General features: G+C 56.7%; 1 long non-coding RNA gene across 1 annotated transcript; it reads right to left on the reverse strand.

Annotated features, from left to right (window-relative positions):
* Positions 1 to 1,100: 1,100 nt before the first annotated feature.
* Positions 1,101 to 6,769, reverse strand: LOC133257738 (uncharacterized). Its single transcript, XR_009739680.1, has 5 exons — positions 6,506 to 6,769; positions 5,862 to 6,049; positions 5,076 to 5,361; positions 2,215 to 2,381; positions 1,101 to 1,708 (listed from the first exon to the last, which is right to left on the reverse strand). It is a non-coding gene; the product is annotated as an uncharacterized LOC133257738 (long non-coding RNA).
* Positions 6,770 to 14,718: the final 7,949 nt, after the last annotated feature.

The following is a 14,718-nucleotide window of genomic DNA, read 5'->3' on the forward strand; positions in this document are numbered from 1 at the left end:
CAGAGCCCCTTTGAACCTGAGCCAGCTCTGTCCCAGCTTCAGATCAGCTCTAGCACTGGGCAGGGCCAGGTTTGGGGCCAAGGGGGGAGACAGTCCCTTCCGGGCAGGTCAGTCACAGGTCCCTTCATCACCTCCTCTCTCAACTCCGCCTCCTCCCTGAGGTCTCAGCCCTCAGGGTCTCTCTCTTTCCCTCGGCCCCGCTTTCCCAAGCAAGGCTCAAAGTGGGCAGAGACCGCCAGTGTTGGAAACTGCCGCCAGTGTTGTAAAAACTGCATGTTTTGACCCAGAAAATCCACCTCATGGGTTCCTCCTGAAGTAGTAATTTATGGGCACAGATGTTCCGTTCAGCTTGATTCTGAGAATGAAAAATGGCAAATGGCCCACGTCCCATAGCAGGGGCTCTTTGGAAATTCTGATTTGGGGCCCCAGAAAATGTGGAGGAGGAAGAGGACTGGTCAGAGTCCAGCTGGGGGAACCACGGTTCAGAAGGGTACACGCCCCTGGGATCCTCCCCGACACCCCAAGTGCACAGGCACACGTGTGCACGCATCACGCCGAGGGTCCCTGTGGGTGGGCTCCTAGGAGTCGCTCTGCAGGTAAAGGGATGCACGCGTGGAGCCCTGGGGTCCCACGCACGGTTCTCCCAGAGAGGCGTGTCCTCCACACCTCCCTGCAGGGGTCTGCTGGCCTCTCTTCCTCACGTTGTCCCCAGTGCTGGTCGTCACCAGCCTGGAAACCCGCCGGTGCAGGGTCGACACAGCTGTCTCCAGTATTTACGTTCCCGTCTCGCCGGAGGCCGAGCGTCTCAGACGTACACCAACCACGCGCGTCGCCTCTTTAGCCGTGCACGGGTATGTCCTCTGTCCCTTTTTAGAACACTGACTTTCAAGATCCGGGGACCACAGGGGTGTCAAGCCACTCTCTGGCCCTGGGATGCGAGGGACGTTGTCCCGGCCCGTGGTCTATCCTCCCAGCTCTCTGCATGTTTGTCTGTTTGGCCGCAGGAGGAGCCAGGCGCTTCCCTCTGTCTTCTGGCTCTGGGGCCACACTTAGAGCAGGGGTCTCCACCCTGAGACTGTACAGATATTTACAAAAAAGACTTCAATTTTTACACCTTATTTTTAATTCACCTAGAATTCCCCTTTCATTTAACAAGAATGCTACTTCAAGTTAAAAAAAAATTAACCACTCCCCACTTAAAACATGTGGGCTACATAAAAGAGGTGCCTATAGCTCGATTCTGTTTATAGGAACATCCAGAGCAGGGAGAGACAACAGACAGAAAGCAGACTCTGGGCGTCAGCAGCTGGGGGCGGGAGGCTGGAGAGTGGGCAGCTTTTGTTCCTTTAGGTCAGAAATGGATCTGCTGAGGGAGATCCACAGTGCGGTCCATCTCAGAAGGTGAGTGCGGCCAGGGAGCAAGCCCTCGGGTCAGGGTTTCCTCTGGAGTGGAACCACGGGGAAGGTCACTCAGCATCACTGAGTATACTCCATGCTTAGGAAGTGCATGATGTACAGTGTAAAGAATTAAATGCTGTGACAGTGAGGCCTCAACTGAAAGGCACCATAAGTAATGTCAAATGAAAAGTAGAAATTAGAATCGGGAGGGGAAGGCAAGCTCTAGGCGGGAGCAGGGAGAAGGGTCCGGGGTCGGGATTCGGTGCTGCAGGCAGTTCACAGGAAGGCGCGTCCGGCTGCTCTGGGCCCCCTGCAGGAGGCAGGTGCAGGTGGATGTTCCCAGCCACCTCGGCCCTCGAGACCCTTTCCTGCCCCGGCACGCCCCCAAGCCTGTGCCGCCCACATGGACGCCCCTCGCTCGGGGACGGAGGGGGTGCCCTGGTCCTCCACCTCCTCGGGCCGGCGGCCTGAGGACCCCGAGTCCTGCCCGCACGAGGATGATGCTTTCCCCGCCCCTGGACTTTCTGCTCCCAGATCGTGCACAGACCGCTCCCGGGAAGAAGCGAGACCACCCCCAGGACTGGGTACAAACCTCGGCCAAGAGGGTCCCCAGGTCCCCACACTCCCTCCTGCTACCTTCACCTGGGGGGTTAACATAGCCGGCCCTCTGACCCCTCAGCCTGCTCCCGCTCGGGGCAGACCCACCCGACACAAGCCCTCCCTCTCACACACACAGGGAGGGGACACAGGGCTCCCACGTGGGATCCCAGAGGCCGCTGGGTTGGGACTGGGCTGCCCTGGGCCTCCCTGTATTACCTTTGGTTCTTCTGAGCAAATGACCAGACAATGTCTGTGGCTGCAGCCTTGGGACCTCAGGATGCACAGGAGGACACGCTGCTCATCAAGGGCTCCGGCCAAGCCAGCTGGGCAGGGGCTTCTCTAGGATGAGGCGCCTGCTTACCGGTTCCGAGTTCTGTTGGGCTCTATGGTCAGGGAGGAGATGTCACTTCCTGGGGTCTCTATACTTGGAGTCCTGCTCAAACATTAGCCTCCCAAGGGCCCTCAGGGCTGCTGAGGGGTCACCCCCCCCCACTTCATGCCATGTCCCTGCATGGTGACACCAACGGGGAGGCCTGGGTGCAGCCAGAGCCCGGCTCTGGGGACACAGATGGGTTCAGACTCAGCTCCTCCTTGTCACCAGTGACGGGACCCTGGACAAGCTATGTGCCTCTCAGGGCCTCCCCAGTCTCCCTGTCTGCACAGTGGGGTCACTTGATCATCTACGGCCTGGAGGCTCAGTCGTGTCTGACCCTTTGCAGCCCCATGGACTGTAGCCTATCAGGCTCCTCGGTCTGTGGGATTATCCAGGCAAGAATACCGGAGTGGGCTGCCATTTCTTTCTCCAGGGGATCTTCCCAACCCAGGGACTGAACCCGTGTCTTCTGTGTCTGTTGCGATGCAGGAAGAGTCTTTACTGCTTGAGCTGTCGGGGGAGGCTGGTCGCGATGTATTGTCCTTTCAATGTTGTTTGCCAGGATTTTACTGAGGATTTTTGCACCTCTATCCGTAATAAGACTTCCCTGTAGCTCAAACGGTAGAGTCTGCCTGCCATGCAGGAGACCAGGGTTCGATTCCTGCATTGGGAAGTTCCTCTGGAGAAGGGGACGGCAATCCACTCCAGTATTCTTGCCTGGAGAATTCCATGGACAGAGAAGCCTGGTGGGCTGCAGTCCATGGGGTCGTGAAGAGCTGGACACGACTGGGTGACTCACACACACATCCATAAGGGATTTCGGCCCGTAGATGTCTTTTCTTGTGGCTACTCTGGAATCGGGTTAATGCTGGCATCACAGCATGTACATCACAGTGACTTTAAAAGTATCCCCTCCTTTGTCTTCGGAACAGTTTAGGAAGAACTGGCATTCTAAGTATTTGAGATGAAACACCGGGCTCTGGGCTTGGCTTTGTTGACAATTCCATCACTGCTTCAGTCTCCTTACTTATTATAGGCTAACCAGGCTTTCTACTTCTTCTTGTATCAGTTTTGGCCGTTTGTGTGTTTCCTGAATTTTTCCATTTCATTTGGGTTAAATAACTTGTTCCGTAAAATTGTCCCATACTTGCCAGTTTTGTAAATCTTTAAAAGAAACAACTGCTTTACTGATTTTCTCGAGTGCTCCTCTGTTCCATTTATCTTTGCTCTAGATTTCATTATTTCCTTTGTTCTACTAACCTTGGTTTTACTTTTCTCTTCTTTGTCTAATCAAGGGCTCTTGATGAAAGAGGAAGTGAAAAAGTTGGCTTAAAACTCAATATTCAGAAAACTAAGATCATGGCATCTGGTCCCATCGCTTCATGGCAAATAGATGGGGAAACAGTGTCAGACTTTATTTTTTGGGCTCCAAAATCACTGCAGATGGTGACTGCAGCCATGAATTAAAAGACGCTCGCTCCTTGGAAGAAAAGTTATGACCAACCTAGACAGCATATTAAAAAACAGAGACTTTACTCTGCCAACAAAGGTCCGTCTGGTCAAAGCTATGGTGTTTCCAGTAGTCATGTATGGATGTGAGAGTTGGACTATAAAGAAAGCTGAGTGCCGAAGAACTGACGCTTTTGAACTGTGGTGTTGGAAAAGACTCTTGAGAGTCCCTTGGACTGCAAGGAGATCCAACCAGTCCATCCTAAAGGACATCAGTCCTGAATATTCATTGTAAGGACTGATGCTGAAGCTGAAACTCCAGTACTTTGGCCACCTGATGCAAAGAGCTGACTCATTTGAAAAGAACCTGATGCTGGGGAAGATTGAAGGCGGGGAGAAAAGGGGATGACAGAGGATGAGATGGTTGGATGGCATCCCCAACTCAATGGACATGAGTCTGAGTAAACTCCGGGAGTTGGTGATGGACAGGGAGGCATGGAGTGCTGCAGCCCAGGGGGTCACAAAAAGTCGGACACGACTAAGTGATTGAACTGAACTAATCAAGGGCATTGTCTCACCAGCCCCAGACAGCAGCCAGTCAACTCCCTAGGTGTGTGTTGTTGGGTAGACAACGGTCACACACTGGAGTGGACCAGGCTACCAGTTGCTTTTCATGGCCCCCCACTCTCTGACTACAGTTTCACCCTGAACCTTGCCAGCCCCCAGGCTTTGGTGGCTGCCCTGGACGGGCTGACCTGGCCTCTCACAGACCACAGCCTCAGGTGTTGTCTGGGATCTGGAAACAAGAGGACTTGCTGAAGTTTGCAAAGGGCACTGCCCACCGTCACAGGGCCCTACCCACCACCACCAGACTCTGCCTCTGGGTGCTCCCCTCACACCCTCCAGGCTTGGGTCCCTGGTGCCTATGCCCTTGGGCACTAAAGAGCATCCGTCCGTCAGATCTGACAATGGCAAAGCTGGTCCTTCCATCCAGCCACCAGTTCGCCAACATGGAGCCCAGGACCAGTAGAAGCTCCCACTCCAGGATCTGGGATCAGCTAAGGAGATGACGGCCTGGACTCAGCGGCTGGGAAGGCGCCCACGTGCTTGGTGTGCACTCCAGGCCCAAGCGGAGAGGATCGTGAGCTTTTCCAACGTGAGCTTGGCCCCCTCGTGGCCAGGGGGAGGAGATGACTGCCCCCCCCTTCTCTGGGGCAGCCCCTCCCAGTTCCAGCGTGCCTCACTCCCTCCATACCCAGGGGGGACCAAGACGCCCCAGCTCCTAGAATCCCCTGGAGTTGGACGCTGGCACGGGGCGCCCTGTGGGGTCTGGGCTCTGCTGATCCTCCACTCCTTGGGGGACAGGAGTACACGTTCCGTCCTCAGCATCCCCACGGCCCTCAGCCTCCAGCAGCCCTCGTCTTCAGCTCCACACGCCCTTGGCAGCCTCAGGCACAGAGGGCTGGGTCTCAGGGTCTGCAACGTCAGCTTCTCGCTGCTCTCCAACCAGCAGGTGAGGGACCCCCTGCATCCACGTCAGCCTGGGCATCAGAAGAGCGACAAGGGCCAGAATGCCCTGCTGATCCCCCAGGCCCCTCACTCAGACCTCTCTGGTCCAGACAGCACCCGAAGGGCTTTGACGAGAAGCCCTCTCTGGGCCCTCAGGGCAGCAGGCCCCTCCCTGAGAGGAGGAGGATGACTGCACAGCCTCCACTGAGCACAGGAGGAGACAGAACCCCCGCAACTCTGGGAGGTTCTCTGGGATCCATGCTATACGGGCTGGAACACAGGTCCAAAAAACACCTCTGAATCTAGGAGCTGAGAAGTGGGGGTTCTGACCAGACAGCCTGCACCTTGTCCCCCTTGCCCTGCAGTGACATCTGACCCCTGTCCCCACACTCAGAGTCCTGTGTGGTCTGGTCCAGACACCCTCCTCGGTGAGCACCTCTCATCCCCGCCCCAGGCTCCCTACCGCCTTCCTCCCCCAGGGACCCTCCCAAGCTCCTCCCCACCCCGTCACCCCCATCCACAATGGACTCACCCCCAAGGCCGGGCTCAGAGCCTCAGGCTCCTGTGCAAGGGCAGCCTTTGGGGCCAGGTTGGCCTGGACTCAAACCCACGGCGGGGCCACGTCACAGCCCGTGACAGGCCAGCTCCTGTGGTGACTCTCTGAGCCTCAGTTTCCTCCACTGAAATCGGGATCGGTGCCTCTGACCTTGGGAGAGGGTGCTGGGGATCAAAGCAGGGAGAGGAAGACACCCAAAGTGCTTGGACTCAGGAGGTCCCCTGTCTGGGGGAGCCCAACCCAGGACAAGGTCTCAGTGTGGGCTCAGTGGACGTGAAGAGCCATGATCTGACCGCCCCAGTCACGGCTGGACTTGGTCACTCAGACTTGAATGACCTTGAGTGCTGGGACCGCTGCTCATCTACAAAGTGGGGTGAAATCACTGAGAGACCAGAGGCCTCACTATTAACCGCTACTGCCCCCCAACTCTCACCCCTAGGGGTGCTGGGCGCCCTTCTCCATGGGCTCCCTCTGACCCTCGGCCACCGGCCAGGCCTGCCCTAGGGGACAGGCTGGACCTCAGTCTTGGGGGGCTGTCAGAAAGACAAGCAACGTGGGCAGAGGACGCGGGGACGTGGTGGTCTCCCCTTCTCCCTGCCGAGTCGCGTTCAGCGACTCACCCAGCCGGGCCCTGGGATCCAGACGGAGGGCTGGGGGTTTGCACGGTGACTGTCCTGTCTCCTGGTCTCCAGGACCACCCCGCCCAGCGCTCGGCGGCCAGCCTGGCTGCGGTGGGGGTGGAGTCGGAGCTCAAGGGGACACAGGCCCCAGAGCAGGGGACTGGGGGGCCCGGCAGGACGTTCACGACCGGAGGAGCCGTTGGCGGTGCGCGCGGCGGGAGGCGGGGGACGCGCGTGCGCGGTGCGGCTGCAGGGGGAGGGGTGCCCGAGGCCCCGCCCCCCTGGTGGGTCACCCCCCACGCCCCATCCCGAAGCAGGGGTGGGGAGGGCTGAGAGCCTGCAGCGCACCCCCAGCCCCCGGGAGGGAGAGTCAGCGCAGTGAGCGCCCTGAGCCTCCTGAGCACTTCTTGTCCAAGCCCTCACGGGACAGTTAAGAAACAGGCCAGGAGAGGGGCAGGGACTCGGCCCAGCACAGCGCGTGAGCCCCGCGCAGAGGGGCAGGCAGGGTTCCAGGCTCCGAGGCCGGGCTTCAGCCCTGCCATGGGGTTTGCTCTGGGAACCCGGCGGCCTGAGGTCCTGGGGGACCCTGCCCACCCACCCTGCCCACCCCTCCCACGTGGGACCCTTTCCTTTGGGCATCGACACATGGGCTCAAGTGTGCGCGTGTGCACACACACACACACACACACACACACGCTGAATGCCCTGCTGGGAGTGGACCCTGGAAGGAGATGAGGAGGAAGAAAGAGGTGGGAAGTTGCCTGACGGGACCCACCGCTGGGGAGGGCACAGGAGGTGGTTCCCTGCTGCCTGGACGCCTTCATTCTGTCTCCTAGTTATTGAGCACCTGTTCCATGAAGGCTTCCGCCTGCGTGTGTGCTCAGTCCTATTTGACCTTTTGCGATCCCATGGACTATAGTCTGCCAGGCTCCTAGGTCCATGGAATTCTGCAGGCCAGAATACTTGAGCAGGTTGACAATTCCTACTCCAGCGGATCTTCTGACCCAAGAATCGAACCCGCAGTCTCCTGCGTTTCCTGCGTTGGCAGAGACTCTTTACCACTGCGCCACCTGGGAAGCCCCCTACCCCATGCAGGCGCCTCCTAAATGCTGGTGGCAGAGCCATGAACACAGGCTGACAGATAAGATCTTCATGCCCAGGCACACATGCCTCCCAGGCAGGTTTCGTTCTCAGGAGATGGGTCTGACAAGAGGCCTAAGTAAGGCTCCTGGAGTTCCATAATCCAGGCTGGAGGAGAAATGAGCTCCCTGGGGACCTTTTAGCATCCTATCACCAGGACGGGGCTGGGAGGGCACAGGGCCCCCCTGGGAATGTGAAGCGTGTGCTTGCTGCTTTGGGGAGAGTTGTAACATCCTCTGTCTCTGACCCAGGAACCCCGTGTCTTCTTCCAGCTTCTGGGAAATGGTGACAGGCTCAGTTGTTAGTGTGCAAGTGGGCCCAATCTCAGACCCTTCTTAGTTCTCAATGGGCCAAAACTGAAGTTGCTGTCCTTGGTCCAGCCGACAGCACTGGGGCAAAGAACTGAGGGCTTGAGGAGGGCAGAAAGGGCTTAAAGCAACTCTTAAGAACCACGATTTGGACAGGAATGGGTTTGGGGCTCCAGCAAGTGCTGGATCATGGTAGACTGGATTAGAGGGCAGCCTCTGGACCAGTTCTTTGGGTCTAAATCATGTCTGTACCACTTAATTTGTGTAGGTCACTTCCTCTCTCTGGGCCTTGGTTACCTTTTAAAGGTAAGAATCAGGTGAAGATTAATGAGCTAATACAGGGAAAGCTCTTAAGAAAATGTCCGGCACACCGAGAGTTCTATAGAAGGTTTTGTGCAGTTGGCTCAGATCAGGGCCCCTTGGGCAGGACAGGGGGCAGGGGCTTGGCTGGTGGGAAGGGCATGGAGGCACAGCAGGTCCAGAGGATGACGGGGCTAGCTATGGGCTGCCATCCCCTGATACCTGTCCAGCTGTCTGTCTGGTTCCCCAGGAGGCCAGCAGGGGTAGCAGTGCCCCCCAGTAAAATCGGGGGACTGTTACCGGGTGGGCAGAACCTCTGGGAGAGAGAGGAAAGCACCCTGAAACTGACTGCTCGGCCAGGTCATCAGGTGCGGGAGAGATGGGAGGGGCTTGGGGAGGAGGAGAGGGTGAGGGGCTGATGGATGAGCGGATAGTGAGAAAGAGGCGCAGCTAACTCCGGAGACACTCGGGGCTTCTGGCAGCCACCTGTACTCCCTGTTACCAGATACACAGGGGAAGGGAAACTTGGATTTGAAAGAACCTGCTGGGGTGACTAGGGCCAGTAGAGTAAGGAATCCAAATTTATTGAAAAGCAGACAGTGATTTTACTAACAAAGTGGGTTTCATCAGGAAAGGCAAGAGGATTGCTATCAGGACACGCATACCACAGCAAAGACTATAGGCAAGTCCGAGAAACAGGAGAACAGAGTTACTCTGCAGAGAATAGTCAGAGAAGGCAATGGCAACCCACTCCAGTCCTCTTGCCTGGAAAATCCCATGGATGGAGGGGCCTGGTGGGCTGCAGTCCATGGGGTCGCTAGAGTCAGACACGACTGAGCGACTTCACTCACTTTTCACTTTCATGCATTGAGAAGGAAATGGCAACCCACTCCAGTGTTCTTGCCTGGAGAATCCCAGGGACGGGGGAGCCTGGTGGGTTGCCATCTATGGGGTGGCACAGAGTCGGACATGACTGAAGCGACTTAGCAGCAGCAGCAGCAGAGAATAGTAGGCAGCTGGGAAACCGAGCTTTGGAGGAAAATCCATTGGAGGAAAGTGCGAGTTCAGGGCTGGTGAGGGCTTCCCATTGGCTGAGCTGCTTGCTTTCCCATTGGCTAAGAAAAAGTTACCCAAAAAGGCCAAATGGTTGTCCAAGGAGGCCTTGCAAATAGCTAAGAAGCAAAAGGCAAAGGAGAAAGGGACAGATACCCAGCTGAATGCAGAGTTCAAGAGAATAGGAAGGAGGGATAAGACTTCTTAAGTGAACAATGCAAAGAAATAGAGGAAAACTATAGAATGAGAAACACTGGAGATCTCAAGAAAGTTAAAGATACCAAGGGAATATTTCCTGCAAAGATGGGCACGATGAAGGACAGAAACTATGGACCTAACAGAAGCAGAAGAGATTAAAAAGAGGTGGCAAGAATACACAGAACTATACAAAAAAAGTTTTAATGACCTGGATAACCACGATGGTGTGGTCACTTACCTAGAGCCAGACATCCTGGGGTGTGAAGTCCAGTGGGCCTTAGGAAGCATTGCTACAAACAAAGCTAGTGGAGGAGATGGAATTCCAGCTGAGCTATTTCAAATCCTAAAAGATGATGCTGTGAAGGTGCTGCACTCAATATGCCAGCAAATTTGGAAAACTCAGCAGTGGCCACAGGACTGGAAGAGGTTCGTTTTCATTCCGATCCCAAAGAAGGGCAATCGGAGCTCTTTCCTGGGGGGTGAGGCTGGTGTGTGTTCTGGAGAGGGTCAGGCTGCTTCCTTGGAGATGATCTGAAAGACCAGGGGAATCTGGTATTCACACTGTAGATCGTGGTATTCCCTGGGCTAAGACAGGAGAGTCAGGCTTTATAAAATAAACAGTAAAGGGAATTCCATGGAAGGCCAGTGCTTAGGACTCTTGTGTTTTCACTGTAGGGGGCATGGGTTTGATCCCCGGTCAGGGAACCAAGTCCCACAAGCGGCATGGTGAGGCCAAAAAGTAAAATAAAAATAAGGTATATAACATATATAAACTAAGTGAATAATAAAACAAAATGACAGTGAAGACCTTTGTCTCTGCCCCCAGGCTGCCCCTCTGGTCCCAGGGTCTGCTCACACACTCGGACGCTCCCATGTTCCTGGCTCTGAGGCATCTGTCTGCTGTCTGTCTCATTTTCTTGGGACTGGCAAATGCTATTCCATCAGTGATCCCGTTATTCCCACAGAACTCCCACTCCAGCATGGATCTGCTGGCCTTTCCTCCTCACCACTGCCTCACGAGCTCTGGGGGCAGAGAAGGGCTGGGGTCCCACTGAACAAACCCAACTGCTCCAAAAAGCCACACCATGGCGAATGCCCCAGCTTCAGCCCCCAGGCCAGAAGAGCAGCATGCAGGGCAACGAGGCAAAGAGAGCCCCACAACCGCATGAGAACACTGGTGTGCACACAGGGAGCACGACAACGTCCTCTGTGGCAGCAATTCAGACGGTCACCGGGGCAGAGACGGGAGCAAAGAAGCAAAAGACCAAGTGTCCACAACGAGATATGTGCTACGGTATTTTATAGAGTCTGTGTTAATTGGGGAAGAAGAAACAGTACATGAGGGCAAAGCACATAAATTTGAAAAGAGGAAATAATCAGCTGGAACTAATAATTGGCACCACGTGTCAAAGCGGCTCACGTCCTCTTATGTAAAAAGTCCTGAGGGACCTCCCTGGTGGCCCAGGGGTCAGGACTCAGGCTTTCACTGCTAAGGGCCTGGGTTCAATCCCTTGTCAGGGAACTAAGACCCTGCAAGAGGCGCAGCGCAGTGCAGCCCCCCCAAAAAAAGAGTCCCTAGAAACGAAGAAAAGCAGCCGTGCAGATAAAGGAACACAAAGGTCATTATCAGACATGTCACACACACAATTAACAGTTCAGTGTTATGACTCCAGAACCCCCAGGGTTTGGAAATATACTCCGGGGCTGTGTGGAAATAGGAACTTTTATTCATCATTGATGGGAATACATGTTTCTTTCCAATGGAGACAGTTTGGTCATGTCTGTCAAAATTACAGACGCATTCACCCTCTGACTCAGTAGTCCCAGGTCAGGGGTCCATCCCCTAGAAACACCTCTACACTTGCCATGGGTATGTTTTGTTTCCTGCACCTTCATCAGAGCAAAAGGCTGGACACACCCCAGCTCCCTCCAGTAGGGGAGAGGATACGTGATGACCGTCCACACGAGGAAACAAAGTGTTATTGGGGTAGAAAATAAGGAGGAAGAAGGGAGGAAGGGAAGACCTCTGAGTGCTGACCTGGAAAGATCGCCCCTGGTGCTGACCGCTGGCAGGGCTGAGCCTCACTGGACAGTCCCCCGGACTCCGGGCTGCCTTTTCTAAGCACCTGAAGAGTAGCTTTGTCTGTGAGCCCAGGACTTCTGGCCCAGCTCAGCCCCTGAGCAGGAGGGGGACCCTAGCCAATGCCCTGGGAGTGCCGTCTGGTTCCCCTGCTGGACTCGAGCCCAGCCCTCTGAGTTACCGCTGGGAGGACATAGAATGGCTAGTTACCTTCTGTCTGAAAAGATGAAGGCCACCTTCGTGATGGAACCTAGGAACAGACATCCTCACAGGCCCATTTTATGGAGGGCAAGGCTGAGTGAGGACAGTGGAGGGAGCAGGTATGTGGGGGTGATGGGCAGCATGGGCACTCAGACCAAGGGCCTCATATCCCCTGCACCACAGCCCCCACCCGCTAGGTCCTGAGCGGCTGGACAGAGACGCCTGGGGGACCTGCGGCTCCCACCTGAGCTGGGGCCCCTGCCCGGGCTCTGAACTCATCTGACCCCGGCCCCCGTTGGCTCCAGGCCTGCTCAGCTCGGTGTTCCCAGGCCTCTAGAACACTGCCTGGTACGAGGTAAGCAAGTAAATTCTATTGAACCAGTGCGATGCTCCCAACAGGCCTAAGAGGTAGGTGCTATGTTACAGATGAGCAAGCGGAGAGATTCCGCGGTTCCATCACTTGGGCCTTGCGCGCTGTGAGTGGTCCCTGCTGTGTGCAGGCACCTGGGGCACTGTGGTGAGCCCACCGCAGCCCTGCCGTCAGAGAGCTCACCCACGGAGGGGTGCAGCGTCTCAGCCATGGCCACAGTGGTGGGGGCTGCAGAGCCAGGGCCTCTCCAGCACAACACCTTCCACCAGCTGTGGAGCTAGAGTGGACTGCAGAGCCCGCTCCAGGGCTGGAGCCCCCTGAAGTGCGAGAACGTGCCCTACCCGTAGACGAGTGCCCGCTCGGGCCCCAGCTCCAGACTAGAGCTAGCTCCAGCTCAAAGGGACCGCCTCCAGAGCTGAAGCCATTGCAGTCGCCGGTTCTTGCACTGAATCTGGTATCAGCGCCAGAACTGGAATTGATCTCAGAACTACAGCCAATTCTAGAACCAGCCCCAGCACGGTTGCCTGATACAGCCACGTTCCAGCCTCGTAAGAGGCACCAGCTCCCAGGCCCGTTCCACAGGCAGAGCCAGCCATCTGTCCAGCCTCATCCACAGCTCCACCCTCAGCGCCTATCGCTAAGCTCTGGCCACTCCCGACTACAACCCCAGAGACCTCCTCCACCTCGCCTCTGAAAGTCACTCAGTTGTGTCCAATTCTTTGCGACCCCATGGACTATACAGTTCATGGAATTCTCCAGGCCAGAATACTAGAGTGGGTAGCCTTTCCCTTCTCCAGGGGATCTTCCCAACCCCAGGAATCGATCCCAGATCTCCTGCATTGCAGGGGGATTCTTTACCAGCTGAGCCACCAGGGAAGCTCGCCTGTGAGGGCAACACATTTCTGTTACATGTGATAGGTTTGTTTATATTTAATATGCTAAATTTTAGATTCAATATAATTTCATCTTTTGTCAGTTTTAAGTGGGCACTCTGTTAACTACATCCTCTGGACCGTGTAACATCACCACTCCCTAGGTCAAGAGCATCTTCATCATGACAACAGGAGCCCTGCACCCACCAAGCAGTTACACCTCAATCCCCGCCCAACAACTGTGAACCTGCTTGCAGCCTCCGTGCCCGCCCCTCGCCCCGGCCTGCGGCCCCCTCCAGAGCTTGGCTGACCCTCCCGTGCCCCACCCCACCAGAGGTGAAGACCTCTGACACCACCAATGTGTTCAGTGCCACTGGTTCCACCGCCCACCATGACTTTGTCCTGGAGATGCTGACCTTCACCAGAGGGGTGAGGCCAGGCATGGAGCCAGCTCAACCCTCCCCCACATGAAGCCGGAGGGGCTCAAGGTTGCCAACAGCACCTTCTCATCGCCCCCCGCGCTGGCCAGTCACAGGGTGCCCTGCCGGGGTCTACACCCAGCTGGGAAGCCAAGCACTTACAGACTCAAGAGACCAAGACCAGCTGGGCACCTTGTTCCTAAAAAGACAGTCCAGACCACCCGAGCACACTTCACCTTGAACTTCTGCTGCCAAGATGACACTTGCTGCTCAACAGGCCGACCTGACCTCCGGTGGCCCACTCACAGCCTTCTCACCTTTGGGCCAGCTCCAGCGTCAGAGCGCACTCTGGCTTCCCCTCCAGACCTAAGCCACGCCCATCTCCACTGGCTCGGGCATCACTTTGGGCACAGCTGCCAGAGGCAGAGCCGGCCCAGCCCTGGAGCCCGTCCACCAGGCTAGCTCCGGCTGACTTTCCGAGGGGCGCTGCCCACCAGCATGGTGCCCTGTCCCCCACCCAGACCCATCCTCTGTGCACCTGCCCCGCACCTTTCCGGATGCAGGTCACCCCAGAGCACCACTCACCCAGTGGGTGCGACCCCTGCGGAGCTGGCCCCTCCATCAGTCACCAGGTCCCCCCCACAGACTCCAGGGCCAGGGACAGCTCCCACTCCGCAGCCGTGAGCAGCTGAGGCAGGGCACCGACCTCAGCCATGGGGACGCTGCCCTGCGCTGCATGAGCACGTGCCCAGCTCCTCCACTCTGCAGCGTGTCACGACTACGTGGGCTGTGACCCCGAGTCCCCTGATGCCCAGGAAAACAAGGTGATTATGCCACCCTCCCCCGAACAGCTTTTCCCAGCTCTTCCTTCCGGTGACCAGTCTCCCCCTCCACACCACAGAAGTGGCCAAGAGGCCCCCAGTGCTGGATGCTGGCATGGGGCGCCCCGCACAGTCCAGGGCCTCTGCTGCTCTCGCCATCCGTGGGTTCTGGGAGTCGACACCGTCTTCATCCTCCGGGACCTCGGGCCCCCACGGGGCCTCCAGCCGCACCTGGCTGCCCACATGTCCGTGGAGCCCCGGGCACACGAACGCTGGGTCTCGGGGATTGCAGCCCAGCCCTTCACTGTCGCTCTCCATCCGGCAGGTGGACGACGCTGCATCATCCATGTCAGCCTGGGCATGAGAACACAACATGGACAAGAGCTTCACGCTGACCGGGAGGGCGACGCCTCGGTCCCCTCACTCACACGTCCCTGGGTACAGACCTCTG

This window comes from Bos javanicus, chromosome 11 (assembly GCF_032452875.1).
Source record: "Bos javanicus breed banteng chromosome 11, ARS-OSU_banteng_1.0, whole genome shotgun sequence".
Lineage (NCBI taxonomy): Eukaryota > Metazoa > Chordata > Mammalia > Artiodactyla > Bovidae > Bos > Bos javanicus.